Source organism: Diabrotica undecimpunctata, chromosome 1 (genome assembly GCF_040954645.1).
Source record: "Diabrotica undecimpunctata isolate CICGRU chromosome 1, icDiaUnde3, whole genome shotgun sequence".
Taxonomy (NCBI): domain Eukaryota; kingdom Metazoa; phylum Arthropoda; class Insecta; order Coleoptera; family Chrysomelidae; genus Diabrotica; species Diabrotica undecimpunctata.
The window spans coordinates 178,069,432-178,096,788 of record NC_092803.1 but is presented as its reverse complement, the minus strand read 5'-3'; the positions used below and the strand labels follow the sequence as shown (position 1 = coordinate 178,096,788).

At 32.6% G+C, this 27,357-nt stretch overlaps 1 protein-coding gene across 1 annotated transcript in view; it reads right to left on the bottom strand.

Moving 5' to 3' along the window:
• Positions 1-27,357, bottom strand: part of LOC140441426 (histone-lysine N-methyltransferase PRDM16-like) — a 255,744-nt gene that overhangs the window by 6,446 nt on the left and 221,941 nt on the right. Inside the window, 1 exon segment of the mRNA XM_072532155.1 lies at positions 17,295-17,431. The gene's annotated coding sequence lies outside the window, so the exon portion shown is untranslated.

The following is a 27,357-nucleotide window of genomic DNA, read 5'->3' as shown; positions in this document are numbered from 1 at the left end:
GTATGGGCTCTGAAACAGAAAAAAGAATAGATGCCTCTGAAATGTATATATACAGACGGATGCTAAGAATTCCATGGATAAAAAAAGTTACCAATGGTGAGATACTTCGTACGTGTGTAAACAAAAAGAATTACTCAGCATAATTAAAGAGAGAAAATATTTGGGAGATAAATACTTGGGTCTCCAAATACTCCAAATGATACTAAAAGGTAAAGTGCAGGGCAAAAGATCAGCTGGAAGAACCCCAGAAAGCAATTTCCAAAGCTACAATTGCCATTTGGATCGCCAAGCTTCGAAAGGGGACGGCGCAATAAGAAGATGAAAAATAACTAACTTGGTGTATATAGTAACTTAGTGAATAAACAAAATTAATAAATTAGTGCATAAATTTAATAGCTTAGTGAATTTGTAAATAAACAAAACTAAATTGTTTCCCCGTAATGGGGAACAAAGCTCAGTAAGGACGTCCTTTCAGACGAAAGATCATTTTATTCATGTGAATATTAAATATTGTGCGATAGAATATAATAATTTTCAAACAAGTGATATACATAAAAGTGTTCACACTCTGCCTATAAAAAATAAAAAGGACATTAAATGTTTCAACCTGGTCTCAGATAAGTACAATTTATATAATATTTGGGTATATTTTAAAACAATTTGAAGCAAAAACTTGGATAAAGTACATCCAATGACAGTAGGCCATATATTTATTAAAATTTTCTGGCTTAATTAATTCTCAGTTCTGGTACTGGATGTGCCTTTTATGTTCTACCAAGCAACATAGAAAAAATGTTTAAATTAAATGCCTAATGCTTTTTCAAGCTGAAGCAATTGCACATTACGAAGTTTTATTACATTTTAAAAATACACAAAACAGGTCTGTAGTAATTGTTTCGGACACACTCTCTGGACTGACAGCTTTTCAGACAAAAATATTTTCAGTCCAAATATAAAGTCATTCCATCAAAAAACCCATTGCTGATAGAAAGTTGACTGAATATAAACTTTCTAATAGAAATATGTATAATCATTAAAAATAATGTTAAATAAAAATGGAAACTAGCATGGAATAAATCCGGCAAACTCGATATACGATATGCGATAATTCAACCTAAAGTGCCTACTGAATACTGGTTTAAAAATTATTCGGTTCCGCGTAGATGTATAATCTCTATAATTAGATTGAAATTTAGACACACTTAGTACCCTTTACATTTAGCTAAAATTAATGTCAATTAAATTATGGTTAACTTCAAAATTATGTCCAGATTGCCAAAAAAATGGAGATCTAAATCATATATTTGTGTTATACCCATCGAGCAAAAAGACAAAAGAGGGAATGTAAAGGTAGTGGGGGCAAAAATATTGTTAGACAGGAAGTGCAATCTTGAGAGGCCAAATTAAACAAGGAAAGAGAGTCTTTCCTTGTTTAAGAAATCAAATTTAGTTGGGTTATGTTATTATTTGTCCCAACTGTCACATGAAATCTTATTTATATTAAGTTTTTTAACAATTGTTTCACATTTTAGACTGTTATCGTTAATATTTAATTAAAATTTTCTCGTCTAAGACACATTCTGAAAACTATTTTATAGCTACTGTTAATAAGTGTCGGAAAATTTAAATTTGGCGCATTCGCATTTCCAGATATGTCCGCCATCAGAGGCCACATTTTTGGTCGCCTTTTCATAACGATTAGATTCCCTCTTTTGTCTTTTTGCTCGATGGTTATACCATGTACGTAGATTTTTCAGCCAGGAAATCCTTCGCCTTCCTGGTCCTCGTTTTCATTCTACTTTTCCTTGTAGAATTAACTGCAGCAATCCATATCTTTTGCTGTTCCTCATGATGTGACCAAGACATTCGATTTTTGCTGTTTTTATTGTGGTTAACAACTATTTTCCTTATACTTATAATAGTGAAATTTAAAGGGAGGTAATAAACAAACGTAGGCTTCTTAACTAGTCATAACAAGTGACGTAATAGTGACAGATGACGTTACAGCGCTATTGTGACAGATAATTTTAAATAGGACCTTCCTTATAGCAAGTGATACCTCGTTTGAAAGGTATTGAAAATACCTATTTATTCATACTTATTTTATTTGAGTTTAAGCTCAATTTGATGAATACATTAAATAAATACTAAAATTGTAGTTTCGCATTTTCAATTCTCTAATTGTTTTTACGTCAACGTCAACTTTTTTGACAATTAACCAGAGGTGAACGTTAGAATATTTATTAATTAAATGCGAAACTACAATTATTTTATTATACCTATTCAATCATACTAATTTTGTTTGGATTTAAGATGATTTTGACGAATAAATTAAATAAATACTAAAATTGAAGTTTGGCATTTAATTAATAAAAATTCTAACGTTCGCCTTTGGTTATTATCACAAAAGTTGACGTTTGTCAATTCTCTAGTTGTTTTTAGTTTGCAAAACGTTTATAGCTCAATATTTAGTTTGTTTCTGTTTAGTTTAGTCAATTCTCTAGTTACTTTTAGTTTGCAAACGCGTTTATACCTGAATATTAGTTTAGTCAATTCAAGTTTATGTAAGTTGGTTTTAGTTAGTTGTTTTTAGTTAATACTTAGTTTAAATATTGTTTAACGAGACGTTTACATTTTTACAAAGGCAGAATGGTACGTACTGTAGCCGACAAAGTAGCAGCTGTGTTAATAATTGGTGAATGTGGAAGTAATTTCCATGCAGCGGAATGTCTTTTTAATGAGGTATCCCGATCGCCCTACATCGGGTGTAGGAAGCTTCTTCGGAAGTTTAAACAAACAGGTAGTGTTCAAGATGTCAAACGATCTGGTCGACCAATAATTAGTGATGACAAAAAAATTAAGATAATTTCAGAAATGATAGTGAGCCCTAGTTCATCTACAGCCCAAGTTGCATCTATCTATGGAATCAGTCAAAAGACAGTACACCGAGTGTTGACTTAAAACAAATTTAATCCATACTGTTTTGTATAAAACTTAAGAGGTCGCTGGTTAAATGATATTAGAGATAATAATGAAGAAAAAATGCAATATTTTGACTGTAAATAAATTAGCGAAAAATAGCAAATACAACTGTGAATAAATTACAAAATTAACTGGCTTTAGATCATACTGTTGTCTGTACAAAGAATATAGACTCAGCTTTTGAAATATTGATGCACGCCGAGGCTCGATAGCACGAGAACCGATAAAACTGGGTGCGTTTCGTTCGCTGCCTAGTGATGATGTCGAAGTGTTGAGACTTGAAATGGAGAGAAAGAACCCTTTAACCGTTGAGTGGTTTACAGACAAGTGCATCTCATAAATCAACCCTATTGTAGGGCGCTTCTGAATAGCGACAATCCAATTCAATGATAACAGTAATAATATGATACTTCACATGTTTTGTGTATATTGGCGACCCAAAATAAGTCAAATTCTCCGTATTTAAAACATAATAAATGAGATAGCCAGTTTAACAATTTTACGAGATTTTATGAAATAACCGGAAACAATATATTTTAAAGCAAATAAGTTAGAATATGCCATTGAATTAGATCAAATTATAGTACAGTAAAAGAAAACTATTAAATGTAAAATATGAAAATAAATACCACATATTTTCCCAAACACATACAAATTAAAAATTGTGCACCAACTTGCAGATGATGACCCCGACCAAACACTAGAATTCTGTGAAAATATGTCCTCACGTCTTTCGTGAAACACATACTTAATTTAAAAAAAATAAATGTTTGGGCAGGTATTTTGGAAAACCACATAGTTGGGCCTGTTTTTCTCAATACTAACTTAACCGGTGAAGTGTATCTGGAGATGTTACAAAACGCAATTGAACCGTTAATACTTGAAATTCTGGAGGATAATCCAGATGAATTCGGCAACTTGTAAATACCGTTTCAACAAGTTGGTGCTCCTGCATACCTGAATATCGTAGTAAATGGATTGGACGACAAGGTACGATAGAATGGCCAGCTTGGTCATCGGAGCTCACACCATTAGATTTTTTTCTGTGATACTTGAAGTCTAAAGTTTACGCTACAGTACCCGACAATATTGACATTTTGAAACAACGAATTGTTGAAGAATGTAGGGCAATTTCTCCCGACACATTTAAACGAGTACGGCAAGAGTTTAGAAATAGGATGCATTACTATCAGGAAGTAGATGGAGCATATTTTGAACACTTACTCTTAATTAAATGAAAAGCTACAATTTTAATATTTATTTAATTTATTCATCAAAATGAGCTTAAACTAAAACAAAATTATTATGACTGAATAGGTATTTTCAATACTTTTCAAACGAGGTATCACTTGCCATAAGGTCCCATGTAAAATTATCTGTAACAGTGGCACTGTAACGTCATCTGTCACTATTACGTCACCTGTTATGACTAGTTGAGAAGCCTACGTCTGTTTATTACCTCCCTCCAAATTTTAGTATTATAACAATAACCGTTCAAAAGATACGAGGGGGGGGGGACTTTTGACTAGCACTGTATTTTTTTTATTATTTTTTAGATTTAAATTTTGCATTTAATTTTAGAGTTAAAACTTCATTGCATACTTAGTTGCATACTTACTAGGAAAACTATTTTATACATATTTTTTAAACTTTTAATTTTAAAAATTTTGTACTTTGTATAATATTCGCTTGCAAATAAATAAATAAAAGAAACATTCCCTATCCAATTTATGTAACTTTTATCTATAGTTGATTCTTTTTAAACTGGCCATAAAATATTTTATAAAATCAAAACTCCGTATTATTAATTAAAATGTAGTCCGGTCTACTGAATACGTAGAAATTAATGAATTACAGATGCGATATATTGTGACATGTGCAGTAGCTATAATTATTCAGAATTAGTTGTAATATCATGCTCATTATTGGCAAGTGCTATAAGATCTAATTAATCTTTCTTTTACTATAAAACGGAATAAAGGTGTTAAATTTTATATCGAATGAGTGAAAGCGCCATGAAAATTAAAATTGGTTATTATAAGCTACCTATTACAAATTGGTTTAAAAAGGTAACTAACAATAAAATGTAGAAAAAAAAACACGATTTTTTTTGTGGGGCGAAGTGGTACGTTTTGTTCGTAGATTTAGGAAGACTGTAAATTGTTAGCTAATTAAAATTTTTACCAATAGAAAACTTAGTTAAAGGCTGGTAGTATAGGTTTTCCATAAATAAATATTCTAATACTCGTCAAAATTAACGCAATAATTGTACCGTATGTTTGAATCTATTTTTCTTTTGAACCGTTGATTGGATTTCAATCATTTTTATTTCACATTACTGATTTACTTCTAAGGAATTACTATATCAATATTTTCTGAGAAATATAAACATCTTACCCATATACAGGGTGTTAAATAAAGTTGTGTTTTTCATATTATCTTGTAACAACCTGTGGAATTTACTAGAAAAAACGCTATATTTTTATTAATATTGCTGTTATATATTAATCCTATATCGGTACAGTAGACACTTTGGAAAAATTAGACAGGCAAGGGTGATGTTATGGGATGTCAATGAGAAGCTCCGAATGCCCACGCTGCTATGATTAATTGAACTATATGTAACCGTTTTATAAATAAATAGTTATGTTTTGTTAGTTTTTGCTTTATTAAATACAGAACAAAGTTGAAAAATGTCGTTAATTGGGACCATTGAACAATTCGATCCTGCTAAAAGTGATGTCCTATCTAGAGAAACTTGATCAGTGGTTTTTATGTAATGTAGTGGAAGAAGAGAAGGAAGTTCCATTTTTGATTACTCTAATTGGTGGAGAAGTTTACAGTGTCTTAAAAGACTTATTATTACCAGAAATACCAAGTTCAAAAACATTTAAGGAGTTAAAAAGATAAAAGAAATAATAAGTTAGACTTACTCACAATCAATTTAATTTAACTAATCGGACGACCGGTTTCGCTTTCTATAATATGCAAAGCATCTTCAGGTCACGATACAAAGTTAAAATGCTGAAAATAATAATCCCATATTAGGGTGTTGTCTAATAAAGATAAAACATAGGTAGGTGATATAAATTATATAAATTACAGTAATTATGCCAATATTACATGTCTGTGGTTTTATAAATGAATAAAATGTTTAAGCAGACAAGGTAAGACCCACAAATTGGTAACATAGTCTATTAAACTGTAATGAATTAATAAATAAACAAATAAATAAACATTACTTACATGCCGGTACTCTATTAATTGATGGTTGAAAGAACATGGTTCAAACTATCTTGTATTGTTGATTGGAGAACGCAGGTCAACTATTGTAATTGTTTAACAGTAAACGGGGAAGTTCTTGAGGAGACAGATTTTATCCAATGAAGTAGAGATAGGTGAAATGTATTGTTTGTTTGATGAAAGTAATGTTCTATACCATTAAGTTCTTTAAAGTTATTTATACTTATTCACATTTCATAAATATATCTCCAGAATAAATATAAATAACTTTAAAGAACTTAATGGTATAGAACATTACTTTCATCAAACAAACAATACATTTCACCTATCTCTACTTCATTGGATAAAATCTGTCTCCTCAAGAACTTCCCCGTTTACTGTTAAACAATTACAATAGTTGACCTGAGTTCTCCAATCAACAATACAAGATAGTTTGAACCATGTTCTTTCAACCATCAATTAATAGAGTACCGGCATGTAAGTAATGTTTATTTATTTGTTTATTTATTAATTCATTACAGTTTAATAGACTATGTTACCAATTTGTGGGTCTTACCTTGTCTGCTTAAACATTTTATTCATTTATAAAACCACAGACATGTAATATTGGCATAATTACTGTAATTTATATAATTTATATTACCTACCTATGTTTTATCTTTATTAGACAACACCCTAATATGGGATTAATATTTTCAGCATTTTAACTTTGTATCGTGACCTGAAGATGCTTTGCATATTATAGAAAGCGAAACCGGTCGTCCGATTAGTTAAATTAAATTGATTGTGAGTAAGTCTAACTTATTATTTCTTTTACCTTTTGAAATGGACTCACACAAGCAACACATTCATGATTTGAGTTAAAAAGAGTTCTGACTCAACATTATAGTTCAAAATGGTTAGTTATCGCTGAAAGGTATAAATTTTAAACACAAATCAAGAGCCGCAGAAGAATATTAAAAGCTTTGTGTCAAAACTAAAAAGTGTGGCTTAATATTGTAAATTTGGTTAGTTTTTGAAAAAAATTCTCAGAGACAGACTTGTATGTGGTGTGCGATGTCACAATAAAACGTTAACTCCTGGCAGAAGATCATATTTCCTTTGAAAGAGCTTATGAGATAGCATTGTCAATAGAACTTACAGAAGATCAAGTTAGAAGGATAGAAATGGAAAATGTAGCTGCAATTGAAGAAAAGTTAGATAAAGTAATGTTCAGAAAGAAGGAAGCTACAATTAAAAATGATGGTGGTCATCAAGCTGGTAGAAGTTATATCCAACATAAGTCATGCATTAGATGTGGTAGAAAATATGATAATAAATATGATAAATAGGGCTGTGTAGCGCAAGCGGTAGGATGCTTGCCTCGCATGCCGGTGGTCCGGAGTTCGAATCCTACCGCCGGCAAGAATAAATAGACATTTTTAAAAATGTCTATAGGCCCCAGGTCGACTCAGCCTGAATAAAATGAGTACCTTGGGTAAAACCAGGGGTAATAATAGGCGGTTGAAGCGTAGCACTGGCCATGTTACCTTCCTTGTATACCGTAGGCCCTAGATATAGCAGACTACCCTGCTATACTCCCAAAGCCGCGAAGCGGTATAAAACGGGAGACTATTATTATTAGAAAATATGATTCATCAAAATATCCAGCAAAGCATGGCAATGATTCAGTTGTAAGAAAGTGGGAGATACAAGTACTGTCTGTCGTTCGAAAGTTATGTTGTTAGAAGAACGAGATATACAAGATGAAGTGAAGGAAGAAAATTCATTATTTCTGGGACTCTTGACTCAATTAGAACCTAAAAATTTAGCTACAATCCCAAAAAATATAATTGAATTAAATTGTGTCAAAATAATAATATTGATTTTATTAATCGATGATCACCTGAATGTGATAAAGTATTTCAATAAAGTAAGAAGTGGTTAACATTTAAAAGCGTCATTACACATTACGATCCGCCTTTTCCAATTTATGTTAGATGTGATGCAAGTAGTTATGGTGTTGGTTTTGTCTTAAGTCATAAAATTGGTCATGTAGAGAAACCTGTATCGTCATGTTTGCATCAAGTATACTATCTATCAAGTATACTATACTATCTAATAATTTGGAAATAGAAGCCCTCGCTATTATGTTTGATCTAAATAAATTTCATAAATATCTTTATGGTCGCAAATTTATGCTGATTACGGATCATCAGTCATACAGTTTCTTCTTCTTCTTCAGTGCCTTATCCGGTCCGGATGTTGGCGATCATCAAGGCTATCATGGTTTTGTTGACTGCTCTGCGAAACAGCTCCGCTGAGATCATCCCAAACCATTGTCGGAGATTTTTCAACCACGAGATACGACGGCGTCCCGGTCCTCTTCTGCCAAATACTTTACCCTGCATAACGAGTTGAAGAATTCGATATTTTTTACTCAAGCTTACGTTGTTTAATTAAATTAAGCACTTCTTTTTATTTTGTCATGCGCTGTAGGACCTCAACGTTGGTGACATGGTCCACATAAGATATTTTTAGTATCCTTCTGTATATCCACATCTCGAAGGCTTCGATTCGTTTTTCAGTAGCTTGCGTCAGTGTCCAGGCTTTAACTCCATATAGTAACACTGGAAGAACGTAGCACCTCACTATCCGCATCTTGGTTCCCAAACTGAGATCACTGCAGCACAGCAAGGATCTCAACTTAATAAAAGTAGACCGTGCCATTTCAATTCTGGATCTAATCTCTTGAGCGTAGTCCCATTGTACGTTGAGGGTAGTTCCGAGGTAAGTGAATCTGTTGACTCTCTGGATCTCTTCGCTACCTGCCATTAGTACCCCGGGATCTAAATTTGTACGGCTGACAACCATGAATTTAGTTTTCTTAATATTAAGGTTCAGTCCGTATGTTACGCTCACAGTTCGCACTCGGTCTAGTAAGGCCTGCAGATCGTTTAGGCTGGTTGCTAGTAACACAGTTATCATACAGTATATCTTTGGCAAAAATAAAGGAATTCCAATTTCAGCGGCTGCAAGAATAACAAGATGGGCTATCACTGTGTCGGGTTATCAATACGATGTTCAGTATAAAAAAGGGGCAGCAATTAATAATGCTGATGGTTTATTACGATTACCCTGTGGTGAAAATACAGATTTTCTGTATTCTTTTAGCTTAGTAGATCAAATACCTTTAAATGCTTGTCACATTGCGAATGAAACAAACAAACGTCAATTATGACGGTAAAATATTGCAATCATTAAGCAATTACAAAAATAGATTGTTTCTCGAGATGTGTCATATCAACCGAACTAAGAATGCCATTAATAATAAAACAGATTATTGTAGTAATCTTAGTAATATATGTATATTGTAACATTTTAAACACTTTATAGAAACGTCAAAAATAACATATATCTCTATATAATTTTATTTAGGCTCTAATATCTAAGCAAAAAAAGTTAATATATTTTAAAATTAGTATTAGTAATTAGTCGACACTGTAGGTATACTCATGCTTATCTCTACTACATCTGAGTCATTATTAGGTAGTTTGTAATTTGCTTCAGAAAGCAAGACGTATTGGGAGCCCTGTGTTTCCTGTCTAAAAATTTGTGCTCCGTACACAATATGGCATGTTTGGCTCGTGTGGGACTTGTCAGATAGTTTTAACTTGTATACAAAGAGACACAAAGGTACGAATTTCCATCCATACGTTCCTGTGTGTCGAAAATAATAAACGGAATATGAAAAACTGAAATATCTCTATATTTTTCTAGAGAATAGTGTATTATGGGTCTAGAACAAAAGTTTGTGTTTTGTCATATTGGGCTCATTAGATCGGAGACAAACCAAAAATGCAATAATTATAATCCATGTTTACTACGATGTAGTGGATAGAAATAAGTGGGCGCAGGCGCAAAGATTACAAGCTACACATAATCGAATCAAGAACTGAATACATTATAACTATTTCACTCTATTTCACAAAGAATATAATCAAAAATCGAGCTTACAATTTGATACCAAGGTGAAATTGCTTCAGCATCGATACCCATTGAAAGATTTTCTTCTTTTTTAAAGTATGACTAATTCAATTTACAAGCTCTAATTCAAAGAACGATAGATATCACGACGTACAATTAAATCACGAATTTATTATTGCCCTCTATTGTAAATATATTTCAGGAAGCACAGTCAGTCATCACCGATTGATTAGTTTTTTCTTAATTTCGTACAATGTGTTTCGGATTGATTTAGAATGTATTTTAGCTAAATTTATAGAAAGTTTTAGGTTTAAACGATTTGAGGAAAGTAATTTATCGGTGGGTCATTTACAAAACAAGCAATATTGTTATATACGGATAGTAATAAAAAAATTGGGTATCTTTACGGTAACCGGTAAATCGTTTGGCACTTAAATTATTTTAAAGTAAATAAATAAAACTTTATCGAAAAGTGGACAATTGTTTCGTCACTCTCTTTTCCTCTTTTACTTTAACAGCATTAAATATTTAATTATTGTCTCACTTGTCTTGCAAGCGTCTTCGTTCAGAACAGAAGATCTTTTGTATCTCTCAGTGGTAAGAATAGTAGATACAGAACACAGAAGAACGGTCTCGTTCAGGCAGAGTAATGGCACCTGTAATATTTAGACAAACGACCACCAGCCCATAACAATACAGGACTTTCATAAAGGCAGACGATACAGCTATGCTTGGACAAGCAACAACATTGGCCGAAGTAAAAACAATACTTACTGGAGTCTTAAACACAATAACATATTAAGAGTCAAACTATTGTAAGTAAAATCTCGGAAAAACTCAGGTATGCTTTTTCCACTTTGGTAATAGCTTCGACGCTTTCATATAACTGAACAGTCAGTGGTGTAATGAATCCCTTGAATACTGTATTTCCCATAAATATCTGAAAGTTACTTTGGATCGCACATTCTCATTCAAAGAACATTGTTTAAAACTAAAAGTCAAACCGACGGCCAGAAACAATATTCTCCGTTAGCTTGTAAACCAAAAATGAGGTGCACATCCTTCCACTCTTAGAACGTTGAAGCTGGCACTCTGTATTTATGCTGTCATAAACTATAACCATAACTGGAATAATGGGAAGCATTAGCGCATGCAAGAAACGTAGATGTCAGCAAGAATCATCAGTGGATGTCTGAACCACACACCCATACATAAGCTCTACCTTATATAGGTATCACTTCACCTGATATTCAAGGAGAAGTGGCTAGTGAAACAAAAGGAACAAACTCTAGATTCACGACATCTACTCTACGATTACTAGCTTACCGCACAAAGTCTTAAATCGAGGAAAAGTTTTCTGCCCAGATCAACATATGTGCAAGATACACCAGAAAGAACTCTTGGCAAATGATAGAATAGAATAGAAATATGCTTTATTGTCACTGAAATTTGTACAATTTTATGGACAAAGCTTACAAAAAGTAAGAAAAATAACAATAACAATTTACTAAAATTACATAAATCGTCAATATCACAAAATAAAAGATAATAAAATACACAACCCGTTGCAAAATTTCACTTAATTGCAAACTGCATAATAAAACCTTTTGAACTATATATAAATACTTTGTTGCTTATACCTAAACGTACTGTAATTTCTTAGTTATTCGTTAAGAAATTCTTCCACTGAATAGTATGGTCTTTCAGATAAATAGGCTTTTGTCAATTTATGTAACTTAACGAAAGAAGTTGTAGATTTAAGTTGCAAATAGAGATGGTTGTATAATTTTTTTGCCGAATATAATGTAGATTTCATTACTAAGTGGACGGGATCGGTAAATCAGTAAATCGGAATCGGTAAAACTTGAATTTCTGTTGGAGTAGTCATGATTAGATCTTGCTGGAAAAACATATAGGTGTTTACGAATTAAGCAAACAGTGTTTAGAATATATAGAGAGGGAAGAGTTAAAATCCCGTGATTTTTGAAGTAGCTTCTGCAATGTGTTATTCTACTAAGGCCAAAAAATACCGTATTGCTCTTTTTTGTAATTTAAAAATAACATCAGATTGAGCAGCTGTACTAGAACCCTAAAAAAGAATTCTATAACGAAGATGAGACTCGAACAAAGAAACGTATGTTGTATTGGCTAGTTTCTTACTTAACAAATCGATATGAAGGGACCATTTAAGGTTACTGTCTATAAAAATACCAAGAAATTTTGATGATATATATCCGCCAAGATTGTTGACAAGGTTATGTCATGTCACAAAATTGGAGGTATATTCACTATTGGGCACGGTGTTATAGGCAACAGCCATATTTGGCTGAAAAGATGTGAGAGTGAATAGTGAATATTTTACCTCATGGAAATTTCAAACTCTGTAAACATTCGTATGTGTGTTGAGTGTTACTGTTTAGTGAACGTGTATTGTGTGTTGCATATGTATTGTGTATGGTAGAGGAGGATGTGAGATCTATATTTTTCTGGCATTGTCAGTTTTGAAAAACATGACTGCTAAACAAATTTTGGTTATATTTTCCGGAAAATTTTTAAAATAATATTTTTTTGAAAACGATTTCCGGAGTGGAAATTGCAATGTCAAAAACTATTATAAAATTTAATTTTCATCACAATAAATTGTGGCTTAAACCCATATAAACATAATATTTATCTTTTTATGGATAGAACAATGGTTATTATTAAAAACAATTTATAATTTCAAGAAAGGTCGGGTATAAAATATCAGATTGTTCTTAAGAATTCAGGAAGAAGATATGTTATTGTAGGTGTGGTGCTAGTTCATGATTACAAAATCGAACGCCCGTATAAGTTTATCAACGCTTTGTATGTAATTATTTTATTGATTAACATTAGTCAATACTGCTATTTAATATAATCTTTATGCAAAAGGAAAAAATAAAATCAAATCTTGCTTAAGGTGTATTAATGTTTCAAACAATTATCTAAAAAATTTAATAATTTTGTATTAAAACAGAAAATAATTAATTTATAATTTAAATTATAAAAATATTATAATCTTAACTGTATATAAACATATAATCTATGCCATATTTATATCACAACAGTCAACTAGAGGATGAAGACAAAAGAAGAAAATGTGAGCAGCACATACAAAAGACATAAGTAGAAGGAAACTGATAAATGATAAAATACGCAGCATGAAAGAAAAACTGCTTGGATATGAGAACAAAACTAAAAGAGTAGTTCAATGATGAATGCAAAGATTAAAAGCTAAATGAGCCAGAGCAAAATCGAAAACAAGACCGGCAATGTTATCTAATTATATTGAAGCCAACGAACAGAAAGAAAAAGAAAAATAAAGAGAATTTAAGAGAAAATGTTGGGCAATACCAAGACAATATAATGAAGGAAAAATCCAAGAAATCGAAGAAAAGTTCCGAAACAGAGAACGATAAACTATAAGTTCTACCAAGGAGTAAGAAAGATAAAAAGGTTATTAGAGCAAGAGTACATACTCCCCTAGCCTCCCCTAGCAAGGAATATTGCTAGGGGAGGCTGGTCATGTAATCATGTAATGTTCGAACGAAAACGTTTATTTGGTGCACTGTTAAATGGTCATGACGAAGAGAACGAACCGGAACAAATGATATTAGAATGCAAAGCTATCCATGACAGATCAACAAATCAAGTAATCTGTTTAAGAATACAGTTCAAGACCAAAAGAACAATAAAAGCTCAAAGCAGAAGGGATAAGTGCAGAAATCTTCAAAGTAGTTGAGGAGCTATTAGGAAAGCAACTTGATAGATTAATTGGATATAATTGACAAAAAGAAAGATGTTAGTAGAATAGTCTGATGAACGCTGCTAATTAATAAAAAAGGAGATACGACGCTTTGCAAAAACTATAGAGGCAGGGGAGAATAAACAAATCAAAGTTTTGCTTTGAAAGAAATTCAGACTAGCTGTTATGGGGACAAAATAAAGTTATATGCAATAATAATTGATTTTACACAAGCACACGATATAATTAAAGGAAAGACCTCTTTAAATTGTTTGTAACAAAGCTGGCGTTAAGCAGAACTTAACATCAAGTTATGTGGAATAGGTTAAAATCAGAGAGTTTTCACGTTAGAAGGGAGCTTGGGCAAGGAGACCCACTATCAACAACTTTGTTCAATTTATTTCATTTATTCAATTCATAAAAAAAGAGATCCTATGCTTTGCGAGAAATATAGAGCCATCGCTCTGCTTGACACTTGCTATAAAGTATTTAGCAGAATTCTGAAAACGAGATTAAATGACCACAAGGAAATTTGTTTTGCGGGAATTTGACCCTCACAAAAAACTGTTGTGAGACAAAATAAAGTTGTTATATAAAATATTCATTAATTTTACACAAGCAGATGATAGAATTAGTAGGATAGAATTGTTTGTAATGAAGTTGATAGGCAGAACTCAGATCAGAGAGTTAGCAAATCATGGGCAGCATAAGTAGCCTAAAATTACGACATTTATCAAGGTACAAGGCATCTGATGACTGGAGCCTACACAACGAATGCCAGTGGGAAGAATACCACAGATGGTCTTACGTAGGAGACCCAAATGAAGTAAAAGGAGATGAAGACCGAGGACAAGATGGACAAAAAAGGTAGACGAGAGCTACTAAAAGGAACTGTGGGTGACTTGGACTGTAGAAAAGAAGCATATGGTAGAAAAGATAAAAGAATATCGTCAAGAACTTTTGTCTTTAAAACAACATAAAGTATTTTTCGTTTAATTTTTTGCCCTTGGCCTACAAGGGCTTGTGGTTACTGTGAGTAGAATTAACTAAATACTTTATTTAAAAATATTAGCCGGTGAAAGCCGTACACAGCTTATCGATAACTGAATTTCAACCCACTATCTAGTTAAACGGGAAAAAATTAAATATTTCAAGAAACAAAAAACTTAAAATCACTATAATCACTAAAATAGTCATTAATATAATAATAATTATAATCACTAATAGTCACTACAATCGATAAAACGTCTATACTCTCAGCATCCCTTAGTTTAAGAAATCCATAGAACTTACAGTGCACTCGCTTTTCAAGGTGTAAATGTCACGATCATCTGGCTACCATCCCATATCGGCATCCCCATCAATGAAAAAGCACACCAAACAGCCAAGCAAACTTCTTGTGTAAACAGTAAATCCTCAAAAGCCGAACATAATTAAATCCATAATGACATAAAGCAAATTTTTAAGCAACAACAGTATCATACCTGGCAAACCCACTGGAACACAATCAAGAGTGCATTACATGAAATCCGGCAGACTGTTGAAAAATATGAACTTCCAACTATCTCTAGAAACGAAAAAGCTGTCATCCAAAGATTAAAAATAGGACATACCCGATTCACACATGAATACTTAAAGAAGTCCGAGCCAAAGCCTAATTGCCAAATCTGCTCAAGTGTATTAACTGTGAAACACATCTTGATCGAGTGTCCCCGGTACGCAAAACACAGAGTGCAACATAAACTTAAGTCTAATATCAAAGACGTTTTAAACTCACCCGATCAAGTCTTTAACCTAATTGGTTTCTTGAAAGACATTCAGCTGTTCAACAGTATATGACCCCTTGTTTTCCATGTACTTTACTTATATTATATTATTTAGTCATAGGTTCAAAGCTTATAGATTAACTGTAGCAATTAGTTACATGTGCTTATTGTAATTACTGTACACAATATTGTTTGTGTCAATGGTAATTTCAGCCGAGAAACTTTAATTTTTTAAATAAAAAAAAACTTAATGTATTAAAGAAACTTCTTCCCTAATTAAGGAACAAAGTAAAGCGCAGAAAAAAGGAAGTAAATAAAAATATCGGAAAAATATCAACCCGACTAAAATAGGACACAAAATGAAGAAAGATATGATAATAATAAACAACATAAAGGAAATTATACAATCAACACAGAAATATTTCGAAAAGTTAAAATAAAAAGTCTAAACTTAGTCATACAATCGGAATTCAGTAAGCGTTTAATCAGGTCATAAACACCTTAACGAATAAAATTCTTGGTTCTTAGACATAAAAAAATAAAATTTTTAATGTGAAGAATATACCTAACTGGAACGAAGCAGTTATTTTTTAAAAAAGAAGACTCAAAAAAGGAGACTTAGCAAAAAGCAAATGCCTAGTAGCCTTAGGTAGTAATAAATGTTTTACAGAACAGAAAACTTCGTTCTGTCTCTCCTAATGCTGTCCACACCTTCCCCGGATATCATGTGGTCCAAATGTTTTATTTTTTGAACTCTTTGAACCACTTCCTGGTTTGTTATTTTGGTTAACTCATTTATAGATTTAATAAACTATCAAAGTACTTTTTTCAAGCCCTTTTCATATCTTTTTCGTGAAGTAGTATTTTATTATTTTTATCTCGGATACATCTAGTGTTACTTTCTCTTTCTTTTTGGTGACCATATAGTTTGGAAGATCTATGTCTTACCTATTTTCTTGCTACTTTTTATATAAGTTTCTCTTCTCTTTTATTTTTGCTGAACTTTGTTTGACCACCACAAGGTATCTTTTTTCTCAATCTGCTTTCCTGACTTTCATTGCTTTCATGTTTCAACACATTCTCTCTACTATTTTTGTCCTAAATAGGGCGAAAGCTGATATTCGGAGAGAAATGGAAACTGATCTAGATATATTAAAAAGATAGAAAAATGGACTCTGCTTACTAGAAGAAAACGATGTCCACCAAGACAATCCTGGATAGAAGATGTCGAAAATGCAAGAATCACTACAGATTTAAAAACTAAAGATTGCTCGACAGAAAACTCTAGCAATTAGGATACAATAAACGGCACCAGCTGTAGAAAATTCGCCTATTCTATATATACTTTCGAATTTATTTGAAGGGTTCCATATTTTTACATATTTACGTATTCCTTTTTATTCTTCCACTTATGATTCTTACTTTTTTTTTAATTACTCTTTTTATTCCTGGTTCTTACATTCTTAGTCTAGTTAAGACTCTTTGTTAATTTTTAAGATTACCTAAGCATCTTGTTTATAATGTGATCACATTTTTTTTACTATTTTATTAATTTACTAGTATTAACTTACCTGTCTTGTCAATTTTAAAGAAACTAAATTGCAGCTGTTCCAGAAGAGTAACATATGACCGTTGGTAGATGTAGATAAATAATTCGTTGTTATAGAAACCATTTCCCACTCTGCTGTAGATTGTAGCCAATTTATATCTAAAAATAAAAACACTTGTTATCTAATTGGATATCAGAAGTTAATAATATTTTCGCCAGTATGGAAATTATATTCAAAGAATATTTCTCTATTTCTCTGTACTGGATAATGATACATTTTATTCGCAACGCTAGAGGGTACAAAAGAGGAGAAAACCGAATCTTTATACATAGAGACACAAATTTTTTTCTTTTTCAGGCTATTGCAATTTTATTATATTGTGTTTGTGTTTTAATGTTTATGCCGTCCAAAAAATTTTTATTTAATTAAATTAATCTTATTATATATCTTAACACAACAGCTGGAGACAAAATTCTAACAAAATACTGTCACCTCGGGGGAACAAATACGGGTCTATACACCTCCTGATGTCCCCGGGTGCTCTGTAGAGGGCTTCGAATATACTGTCGAGAGCTCCTCTAGTTAGAGCACTAAGCTCTCGGAGAGCCCGTGAGGGACTGACCTGGCTGACCTGAAAATCGCCAATATTTATATGCGCTGTTCGAGCGATAAGTCAAGAGCCAATGGGAAAATTCGAGGCGGGGCGATGCGCATCGAAATGCGTACTAGTCAACAGACTATGGCATTCGATGTCATCCCCCCTCCTCTGGAGACTCTGCGGCTGGGTAAATATTTATTGAATAAAAATACAAAAATACATGTGAAAATAAACAAGAAAATAGATAAAAATACAAGAAAATTAAAGAAATTGTCTATAAAACTCACACAACACTTATCTGGAACCTGGGAGGCCGGATGTTACTGCATCTCCCTCTTTGGCAGGCTCCATCCACGGTCGGTGTACCATTTCTCTCAGCGGTTCGTCTTCTTCTCTGCAATCAGGTTCCCATCCACTTTATCCTGGGGTTTCGTAGGCGAGTTTGCCCGGGCCTCCGTGGCATCGCCACATTTCGGGGAGGGCAGGCAGGGACTGTGGCTACTTCAGGATCTCCGTAGCTTTCGGGGCTTCAAGCGTTGAAGAAGGCTGACTGGTTGAGACATCTGGCACACGAAAGGCATCAGGACTGCTACAGAGCTCGATGGCGGAGTGTTAGAGTATAGCATTCTAACCTCCGTGGCTCTCCCCATTGTTCTCTTGACTTCAACCCATGTTGAAGTCAATGGTGTGTTGCGTTCTGTAAAGCGAGCTGGGTCGCAGGTTCGGAATAATCCACGTTGTCGGGCGCCATGTCACCTCGGGGGAACAAATACGGGTCTATACACCTTCTGATATCCCCGGGTGCTCTGTAGAGGGCTTCGAATATATTGTCGAGAGCTCCTCTACTTAAGTCCATTTACTGGGTATGGACTTGTAAATATTTATATCTTCGGTGTCTTGCCTTGAAAAAGGCAAGATATTTCTTACACAACAAATTCCTCTTTGAAAACGGTACATTAGGTTGTGGTCTTCCGATGGCTTGTCTTGAGAAAGACAAGATATTTTCTTACATGACAAAGGATTGTCGAAATAAAAAAAAAACACCAAGTTAAAGTTGAAAATAACTCTCAGCCACAGAGCATGGAAAATATAACAGGAGCAGAGCCCCGAGAGCACTAAGCTCTCGGAGAGCCCGTGAGGGACTGACCTGGCTGACCTGAAAATCGCCAATATTTATATGCGCTGTTCGAGCGATAAATAGGGATTTCCAGGTCAAGAGCCAATGGGAAAATTCGAGGCGGGGCGATGCGCATCGAAATGCGTACTAGTCAACAGACTATGGCATTCGATGACAATACACATAATACATAAAACAATACATTTTGGAGTTATTTGAGTTTGTTGGATTAGATATATGCGATAATGGACACTTGGTACATTCAAAATATCTGAAAAACAGATAGAGCTAAAAGCTTATGTGTGCTATACCACTGTATAGAAGACGAAAGAAACTTAATTTTCTATATGCACAAAGCTCTACAGTTCATAGCATCATTAGCAATCGTTTTTTTTAATTTTAGGTAATTAGCAATTCATTTATTATGACAGAAGACATCAAAATGCTCAAGTGCAGTTTCCTGGCTTTTAGAAATGTTCAAAGGTCATTTTATGGTCTTTATCTGCCCTGGAGTGCAAGTAGACCAGTGATCAGTTTGCAAGTTTCTCTAGGTCTATTTTAAAATCCTGGTTTTACTGAGGTGATCTACGTGTACTATCTACGAGTGCGTTTATGCTAATTAATGATGAATTTTGGAGTACCCATTAATAATTTTGTACCTATTTTGATGATAAATCATGGTTTGATTCAAGAATAAAATTATTAATACTAATATTCAGATTACTGTGAAAGTTATAAATAAGCCTCACGATTTTTATAAACTTTAGTCTGTATTAATACTTTCAAATCCACTAAATATACATTTTAATAGTGCATTTTGCCAGACTGAATATTACGATTAATTTTTATTACATATTCCTTATTATCTCTCCCATGTACCAGATGTTTTGAGATGCACAAATATTATTTACGGTAAGGTAATAATACTTTACTTAAAAACGTTGCACTTAACGGATATTTTATTAAAAAAGAATGGACTCATTTGCCTCTGGCAACTTTATTTAAATTGGCTGCCTTTGTTCTAAAATACGAGGATATTAAATAATAGTATTAGATAGGAAACAAAAGTTGTTGAAATTTATCGTCTCATATAATCATTAAATAGGAATATAATATAAAGAACTAATATTTAACCAAATAAAATCAAATAAACGTAATGTTTAGACATTTATTATTTTACTTATTTAGCATATAGCAATTAGGCATATTTAAATGGCACAAAAGAACATTTGCTATATATAAAACAAACTTTAACTACAGGCATTATTGTTAGGTATATAATTTTTTAATTTAGAAAAACAATTTTGTATTGCTTTCGAATTATTGTTTATTTCTCGGCTGTGTCTAATAATTTGGACTTCCCCATAGTCGTATTTAATATGATGGTTTGTTAATCGGTCAAGTTAGCCCAAGAAATAGGGACAAACGTCTCCTTTCGAAGGTTGGCGATTTAAATGGCAATTGTAGTTTTGGAAACTGCTGCACCAAAAATTTCTGCAGATGTGTGGTCAAACCATCTCCTCAGGTCCTTCACAGCCATGAGTTCTGATATCTCACTATGTACTTTATCTTCCGATATGACTACTCATACTCCAAAGTAGTTCATCGTTGGCAACTTTTTGTATCCATGGAATTGTCAGCATCCGTCTGTATATACATATCAAAGGCATCTATTATTTTTTCTGTTTCAGAGTCCATTGTTTAACTTTCACAGCTATAGAGCAAGACAGAGAAAACGGATCATTCGGATTCTGAGCCCTTGACTAGGGTCTGATCTTATAGATATTTATAAGATAAATGTTTTCATATTTATAAGAATTTTCCTATTATTATTATATAATTATTATTGGTATCTTTATTAGTTTATCGTTTATTGGTATCTTTTTTTATTTACACTTACCTTGTCACCATATCTGTCAGTTACAGAATAATAATATTATGTGAATAAAATTTTGTTAAACAATTGTGTAGTTTTTAAGAAATCTATTGGGCTCTTAAGTCGGCTTAAACAATTCAGAAAATCTCATAATTGTTAGTCTGTAGAGGACAAGATAATCATGTGTTAAACGTGTGTCCTATCCTCAATCTTCCGTACTTTTATCTTCCCTTTTCTGTTCAGAGATTTTAGGGATAAATAGCTGTTAACATCATGTTGTATTTCGTTGAGTTTTGTGTCTTTGGTAATCCAAACTTCTTGCCATTTGCCTTGGATACTTGGATAATCCTGTGTAATTTTGATTTTATATTTTCTTGGAGCTGTACGTGGTGGACAGGTAAGCTGGATGTGGTTGCTTATTTTACAGCGCTATTAGCTATATTATTTCCTTGGATACCGATATGAAAATTTTGTTACTGTTATTGAAGTCCCTGAAGTGTGAAGATGGATTAATCCTAATAGATTGTTCTAGTAGATTAAAAATATTTTCTATCGAGTAAATTACGGATAAGAAATCGGTGTATAGAGCTACACATAGAGCTTTTGAAATACTAAAGAGTTTGATATTGATTATTGATGATATTCGATATTGTCTTAATACTGTATCAACGGTAGTGATAGAATAAACAACTTCATTAGTATTTCGGGATGCATCAGTATAAACAACCTTATCATAACGGGATGTATTCTTGAAAGTTTGTCTAAAAATTATATTATTTGTTTGTTGCTTATTTAATTAACAGAAGGAAGTGTTTATATAAAGTGGTGTTCGAGACAAAGAAAGGGTTACTGCTTTTATAGATGCAAGTGTTTGAAATAAGTTCGTGTTTTGTCACATGGGTTGTGTATCTGTATTCAGGTATTGGCACAGAAGATTACATACTGGATTTATCCGATTCGATGGAATTCTGCTGTCATAAGATAAGTGTAATTGCTGCCTTCGAAGGTAAGGGCAGAGTTAATGAAATTCATAATAGAGACTTTCAGTGGGGCCGGATCGAAATGCGCAGAGAGCAGTGTGGTTGACGAAATTTTATGATTGTAATAAATTATTGGATGCGGACAGTAAACTATACAACCATAGTTTATTTTGGATCGGATTATAGCTTAGTATATTTTGAGTAGTATACTTTCATCGGCACAATATTGATGGCGGGATAATGTTCTCATTGGCATCTTTGAATATATGTAATAGAATTGTTTGTATTGGAAACATTTTGATTTAAATCGAATACTTTTCTATGACGAACTAACGAATTTATTATACTTTGTAGTTCTTGTGCGTATATAAAAATGCGCACAGAGCTTTTTTTTGCATTTTTCAGCCAAACGGTTTTATTAAAAAAAATACATCGGACAAAAATTGTAGACCAGGCAGTTGTCTATAAAGATTGCATGAATACTTTTTCTCCTAAGAGTAACCATTTCGGAGATATATAACAATTAAAAGTTAAAAAATCGGTGTTCTTTTTTTGCAATTGTAAAAAGGAGTGTAATCTATAAAACGAATGCAAAAAAATTGAATTATTTTGCTAATTGGTATGTATCAATTGTCAAGGTCAGTCGTGCTCCAATGTTGCATTGTCATCAGTCTTTGTATTTTGAAGATATCGTTGGAAGTAAAGGGAACAAAAAATATTTTCTTAGTACAAAAGGATCAGAAAATTTGTCATGTAGTTTTATTTTTTAATAATCGCAAAGTTAAATTATTTGTTCGTGATAAGACAAACAGTGCCATATGAGTAACATCTATAATATCTATTTATCTAAGACCTATTCTCAATTTATTATAAAGAAACTTGAAGACTTCATTAAGTCTAGTACGGACTGAAAAACATATTTTAAGAGCGGGAACAACTTGGTACCTAGGATAGTGAAGCAAAGATATATAAAATAGGTATAAATAAAATAAATTAAATATTTTAATCAGATTAAATGTATCCGAGACGAAAATAATAAAATACTACCTCCCAAACAGTAGTAGAGCTAACGAAAACAGTAACAGCAATGGTCACCAAAATAATAAATGGAAAAGTTGCTTAAGCATTTTAAAAAATTAAGAAGGCTAAAGCAGTTGACTAGATGATAATTATTCTGCTAAAGGGGCAATATATTAGTACCTGTTTACAAAAACTAAGCAGATATATAACAATGTATAAACTACAGCACCATAAAGCTACGTAGACACACAAGCAAGAATTGTGGCAAAAGCTATTTACTATTTGAAAATATGTTTGCTGCAGTTTGAGTTTAAAATGGTCGTTAAGGATAAACAACCCCTACAAGATGTGTGTTTATTTATGGTGATGGTTTATGTGCAGCCTTAGATTGGTCACAGTTTCAAGGTAAATGCTTCAAATCAATATTACCATTATATTAAATCCCTGTAAATGTATAAACATGTTTATGAACTAATTTCCAAAGCCGCTTTAAGCAAGTTCAGTTAACACCTGTGGTATTTTTCAGAAAAAAAATAGCTGTGTTATATATTTTTAATGACGAATTTGATGTGACAAGAATGTGACAAACTAAAGTGAACATAGTAGGAAGTTCCAAAGATAAAGCTTCTGTAATTTTGCTATGTTTATTATATTTTAGTTAATATTAGTATATTAAACAGAATTAAACTTAAGCTCATGCATTTCGGTGCGCCCAATCTGAAATTGGTTATATATAGTGATTTGATTACATTTTGAATGTTCCTGGTATATACTTTTTTTACTCATTGGTTGATATTTTATGGTTTTTGAAACCAATGTGACTCATAAAATCGAGTAAGATTTAATTACGTTGTAGTTAAATATTATGTGCAAAATTAGAAAATTTTTTCTTTTTTTAACGATTTACTTTTTGTTTTTATGACATTGTTGATTAACGCAGTTATGCTAAAATGTACAGTGAAAGTTCATATCGAAGAAATGATTTATTAATATCGTTTATAGCACTGTTGTGCTAAAAGTGTATGGAAAAGAATAATAAGACTAATGAATTTATTACAAACATTATGGTAGCCTTTTTTTGATTGCACATAAACGCTTCTACTTTAAAATATTAAATTTTTTTTGTTAGATTTTATATTTCAAAGAATTCAGTTGGTTTCTAAGTTCTTATCTCACTGAAAAATCTTTTGTGCGCACCCGACAACCATGAATATTAATAGAACATTTCAAAAGATCTAAGAAGCTTACAAAAAAGTTTGGATAATTATGATATTTGAAATTTTCACAAAGCCAGGTATAATTAATTCTAGTACTTCCTTCTATAGTAGATTTTTGTAAAAACTACCTTACACTTGGCTTTTCGATTGTAAAAACCAATTGTACAAACTATCTTATTCTATATAAATGGCGCAATAGACAAAATCAACAGAATTTTAATGAAAAACAAAATGCAGATTAGGAAAATCTCAACCATATTACCATCCGCAAAAATAAAAGTTGCATTAGAAGATCAAGGATATATCAAGAAGTATCAAGATCTTTTGTGAAGATTACGACAGGTTAAATGAGGACATCGAAATGCCATCGAAAGAAAAAAAGAAGACGTCATCACTAGCACAACATGTCATAAACACAGGACATAAAATAAACTTAAATGAAACAACGATACTAGCTAACGTTAAAAATAGGACCAATTTGTAATCAGGGAAGGAATAGAAATTAAAAAAAATCCAAAAAAATGCAAGGTATTTAAGCTAAACAAGTAGGTTTGTTTTCGAAGTCAATTTTACATTCAAAATATAATTCACGAGCTCAAATCGATTTGATTGACATGCAGTCACAAAATAATAATAAATTTAGATTTATAATGGTATACCAAGACCATCTTACGAAATTTGTAATCTTCAAACATTAGTATAATACAGTAGACAACATTAGTACAATAGACGACATTAAAGACAATTTTATGAAGAACGAAGAAGGTAAGAATAAGACATGGATGACGACAGAGATTCTGCAACTAATGGAAGAAAGAAGGAAAAACAAGAACGATAACTCCATGTATAAAACATTACAGCGAGAGATACAGAGAAAGATCAGAGAAGCCAAACAGAAAGAACTGGAGAAAAAATGCCAAGAAATCGAAATTCTCCAAAGTAAATACGATGACTTCAACGTGCATAAGAAGGTAAGAGAAATTACAGGTAAATGTAAAAACAGAAGAATAAGTAAACTTGTTAATGACAATGGAGAGATAATCGTGGACAAAGAGAGTATCAATGATACCTGGAAAAATTACATAAGAAATTTATTTTTTGATGAGAGAGAGAACCAGCCCCCAATACCTACGGAAACAGGACCACCTATACTAGTGGCAGAAATAAGAGCAGCCATAATATCATTAAAAGAAGGTAGAGCTCCAGGACCAGACGGAGTACAATCTGAATTTCTTAAACTTCTTGATGATGAATCTTTAAGAGTACTATGTAAAATCTTCAATAATATCTATGACACAGGCAATATCCCAAAAGATTGGCTACTTTCAGAATTTATTACCTTACCAAAGAAACAGGGAGCAAAAAAGTGCGGAGAATATAGGCTAATAAGTCTAATGAGCCATACATTAAAACTTTTTCTTAAAATTATACATCGTAGAATATACAAGCTATGCGAAGAGAGAATACAAGACACACAGTTTGGATTCATGAAGGGCGTAGGTACAAGAGATGCACTGTTTAGTCTACAAGTATTATTTCAAAGATGCAGAGATATGACTTGCGATATTTACACCTGCTTTGTGGACTACCAAAAAGCATTTGATACAGTTCAACACCAAAAAATGATGGATATTCTAACAAAAGCCCAAATGGATGATAAAGATCGGCGTATAATACAAAATTTATACTGGAACCAATCAGCCACAATAAGAACGAATTTTGGAGGTGAACCAACGGAAATGATCCAGATTCTACGAGGCGTTAGACAAGGTTGTATACTTTCACCTATATTATTTAATCTATATTCAGAGGAAATATTTAGTGAAGCCTTGGAAAAATGCGAACATGGAATACTTCTAAATGGAGAACGCCTAAACAACATCCGTTATGCAGACGACACCGTTATTTTTGCAGACAGTTTGAACAGTTTACAGCAACTGATAAACAAAGTAAATGAAGTAAGTGAAAGATTTGGACTTCAAGTAAATATAACAAAAACTAAATTTATGATCATCAGCAAAAATAAAGTTAGAGACGCTCAACTACTTATCAATAATACACCAGTGGACCGAGTAAAACAGTATAACTATCTTGGAACAACAGTAAATGAACAATGGGATCACTCACAGGAAATAAAATGTAGAATAGAGAAGGCTAGGAGTGCATTCAATAACATGGCCAAACTCTTTAAAAGCCACAATCTTAATCTGGAGATAAAAGTAAGGCTCCTACGATGTTATATCTTCTCAATATTGTATTACGGAGTTGAATCCTGGACACTAACTGAAGCAATGGAGAAAAAACTTGAAGCCTTCGAGATGTGGCTATACAGGCGAATTCTAAGGATATCATGGACAGACAAGATAACCAACGAGACCGTATTACGAAGAGTGGGCAAAGAAAGAGAGGTGATGTATACCATTAAAAGGAGAAAGTTGGAATATCTCGGACATATAATGAGAAACAGCACTAAATACAGATTACTGAAGGTAATCCTACAGGGTAAAGTATTCGGAAAGCGAGGAATTGGGAGAAGGAGAATATCATGGTTGAAGAACCTGAGGAAATGGTTCTCCACAACAACAACGAATCTATTTAAAGCATCAGTCAATAAAATAATTATAGCCAGAATGATTGCCAATATTCGGAACGAATAGGCACTGAAAGAAGAAGAAGAAACATTAGTAAATTAAACAAATTTTTTTTTATAATTTTTGTAATCTTCAAACCTGTAAAAACGAAAAAGTCTGAAGAAATTGCACCAAACTTGTTGGAAATTTACACAACGTTTGGTGCACCTCTTATTTTACATTCCAATAATGGTCGAGAATTGGTTAACTCAGTTTTAACTAAATTACACACTATGAGGCCGAAAGTAAAAATTGTTCACGGAAAAATTAGACACAGCCAAAGTCAGGGGTCAGTTGAGCGAGCTAACAGATATAGAAGGAATGTTAGGGGCATGGATGGATGAAAATCAAACTGCAGATTGGTCTTCAGGAATAAAATTTATTCAGTTTAAAAAAACGAGCACTTCATTCCGGTTAGTAAATAAATTATAATTTTTAAAATTATCGCAGTATCAAAAAATCAAAATTAATTAATTTTAATTATTGTATTAACTTAAGGAATAGGTAGATCACCCTAAGAAGCGATGTTTGGATGTCCAGCGAGAGTGGGACTAGCTTCTGTTGGTATTCCTTTTGATGAAATTGACAATTTTTCTGCAAGAAGATATTGAAACCTTGATAAATAAATTAGAGTCGACTAAAGAAC